Below are 2,697 nucleotides of genomic sequence, written 5' to 3'. Positions count from 1 at the left end.
CACGCCCCGCCCCGCGCCCGGGCCTGGACCAGAGCCCGCCGTCCGGGGTGGCACCGAACCTCTCGGGACGCTTCTGGAAAGCGCTGAGGGAGCCCTGCTGCTCGGAAACCGAAACTTAGTTTTTGGTGCAGTCTTAAAAAAGTACAGAAGGGCAGCCAGCCGCTCCTGGGGGCCGGGAAAAGACCGAGATTCCCAACTAGGGCTTCCTGTCTTAGGTATTTTACCACCATCTGGTTTTCTTGTTTCTCTAGCGCGGAGTGTTTCGTATGATGCAACATTTTTGGCTGCTCCCCTCGGTGTTGCTGCCTCGGGAGGGATTGTGTCCTTTTGTTTTGAAAGAAAAATCAAAAGAATTCGTAACTTTATTGGGCTGCCCCCTTTACCTTTTATATCCTGGAAATACCTTGTTTGCTTATAAGTACTCTCTGTGTTCCTTTCTTTTTCTTTAGTATTTTTCAATCTAGCAAAGGAGAGAGTAAAAGTATAAACATCTGGATCCAGCTACTTTTCTTAAAACTTTAAAATCTTGGCATACTCCCAACCACATAAGAAGCCAGGCTTGTTTAGAGCTAGGCAACACACTAAATCCATATATATTTTTTTTTTTTTTGGAATTAAACTGTTACTATTTTAAAGAAAGGAAGAGTGTATGTAAGAGATAGAACAAATGATCGGCGTGTGATCGAAACAATGTTTGTTTTGGGATTTTCTTTCAGTTTTCTGCTTTAGAAACGTCCAGGGAATTGATAACAAAAGGAGCTAGAACTCCCAGAATATCAGTCTTAATTTGGGTGACAGAAGAAGTAGTACTTTAAGATGAACTGGAATGAGAGGAAGAGCAGAGGAGAGTGGAACACGCCTTGGACAGCGGGGGGGGGGCAGGGTTGATCAAAGGTTAAATTTAAAGAAAAAAATTTTTGTAGTTGAGCGGAGTGGTTCCCAGCTCTGGGGAGGCTGAAGCAGGTCGATTGCAAGTCTGAGGCCAGCCTGGGATATATTGTGAGATCATGTCTAGGAGTAAGATGGTTTCCATAAACTTGGGGTGGGGGTGGGAGAAGAGATACCTACGAATAATTTGAAAAGCAGGATACTTAGGGTGAACATTTAGAAGCATTATAGAATTAGATGAGGATTCTTCAGTTATGGTTTTGTAAATTCAGTGTTGTATTGGAGGTCCTAGCCAAAACAATAAGACAAGAAAAATGAAGTATAAGAATTAGAAAGGGGTTGGGGGTGAAACTCATTTTAGCACGGTCCTAGCCCCTTGTTTGACACCCAGCCCTGCTGGGAGGTAGGGAGAATGCCAAAGGAAGAGATCATTGCTTAATGCTCTGCTTACTGTTATTTAATCCTTCAGCTAGGAGAAGGGAGATGGAGTACATTGTTTCCCAAGCTTGAGTCACTTGGATATCTCTTCCCATTTTTCCAGGTTTGTGTTGCACACCACCTGAAGTCACCCTACTTATCACTAGTTGCCTTTCTCACTGGTTTTGGAGGCATAAAACTAGGAATCAAGTTACAGTTCTATACTTATTGGTGGGGTTAGCCTGGGCAATTTTTTTCCCCTTTCAAGCTGTATTTTCCTCATTTATGAAGTGAGAAGTGAAATGGTTTCTTTTTGGTCTGTGATTCAACATAGGCCAGCTTTGTCCTGATAGAGACGAGGTTAGTTGTTTGAGAGGGGAAAAAAAAAAGATGGGACAAGTAAAGTTTGTGGGAAAGGATTCTCAATTTCTTCTCACCTGTGTGAGAAATACCATTGTGGGCTGGGTGTGGTGGCACACTCCTGTAATCCCAGCATTCTGGGGGACTGAGTCAGGAGGATCCCAAGTCAAGCTTGAACCCAGTCTGTGTGCCTGAGGAACTTAGCAAGACTTTGTCCCAAAATTAAAGAATAAAAACAGGTCAGGGGATGTAGCTTAGGGCGAAGGCCCTGGGTTCCATCCCTAGTGGCTCTGCCCTCCCCAAAAGGAAATGCAAACGGGGGAAATGCCCTTGCACACGGGCAGCAGAGGCTGTAGTTCTGAGTGGCATGTTAAAGGCATTATTCTGCCAGAAAACATTGAAGTTTGTAGTAGAAGACATTTTAAACAGAAAAAGCACAACAAATTTATTATATCCTGAGTATTGGACTCTAGCAGAAAAGTGGTTATTTGTACTTGAAGCTCATATATGAATTACAAATTGGTGGTGAGGGGTATAATGGGATATTGAGCTCAGTTGTCTAGGTCGAGCGATGGAGAGTTGGCTCAACTGCATCCTCTTCCTTGTATATTTCTGGAGTTGTCTACTCACTAGCCCAATAACCCTATGGTATAGCAGTTTCCTGTATATATTTTTTACCCCAACACCTAGAGCAGGGGTGGCAAACCTATGGCACATGTGCCATAGCAGGTAGCAACTGAAAGCTGTAGGTTTGCTGTCACTGCTGTAAAGGTTGGGAGCTCTCCCAATAAGTGGTTTATTCTCCTTATTTATTTAACTTTTGGGATGGAGTCTTGCTGTGTTGCCCAGGCTGACGTCGAACTCCCGGACTCCAGCGATCTTCCTGCCTCATTCTTTCCAGTATCTGGGACCTATAAGTAGACACCACAGTGCCTGGCTCAGCCCTGCCAATGGGAAAGAAGCAGTCATCCTCAACAATGATGTCTTCACCACCCCAGGGGTCTGGTAGTATATGTGTGTGTGTGTGTGTGT

General features: G+C 44.2%; 1 protein-coding gene across 1 annotated transcript in view; it reads left to right on the top strand.

Annotated features, from left to right (window-relative positions):
• Positions 1-145: 145 nt before the first annotated feature.
• Clic4 (chloride intracellular channel 4) overlaps positions 146-2,697 on the top strand; it is a 59,200-nt gene continuing 56,648 nt past the window's right edge. Inside the window, exon 1 of the mRNA XM_033767374.1 lies at positions 146-215. The gene's annotated coding sequence lies outside the window, so the exon portion shown is untranslated. The remainder of the gene's footprint in view (positions 216-2,697) is intronic.

Source organism: Fukomys damarensis, unplaced genomic scaffold (assembly GCF_012274545.1).
Source record: "Fukomys damarensis isolate Sample0158 unplaced genomic scaffold, DMR_v1.0_HiC HiC_scaffold_23, whole genome shotgun sequence".
Taxonomy (NCBI): domain Eukaryota; kingdom Metazoa; phylum Chordata; class Mammalia; order Rodentia; family Bathyergidae; genus Fukomys; species Fukomys damarensis.
The sequence above is the reverse complement of the archived record's forward strand: the minus strand, read 5'-3'. Positions and strand labels throughout refer to the sequence as shown.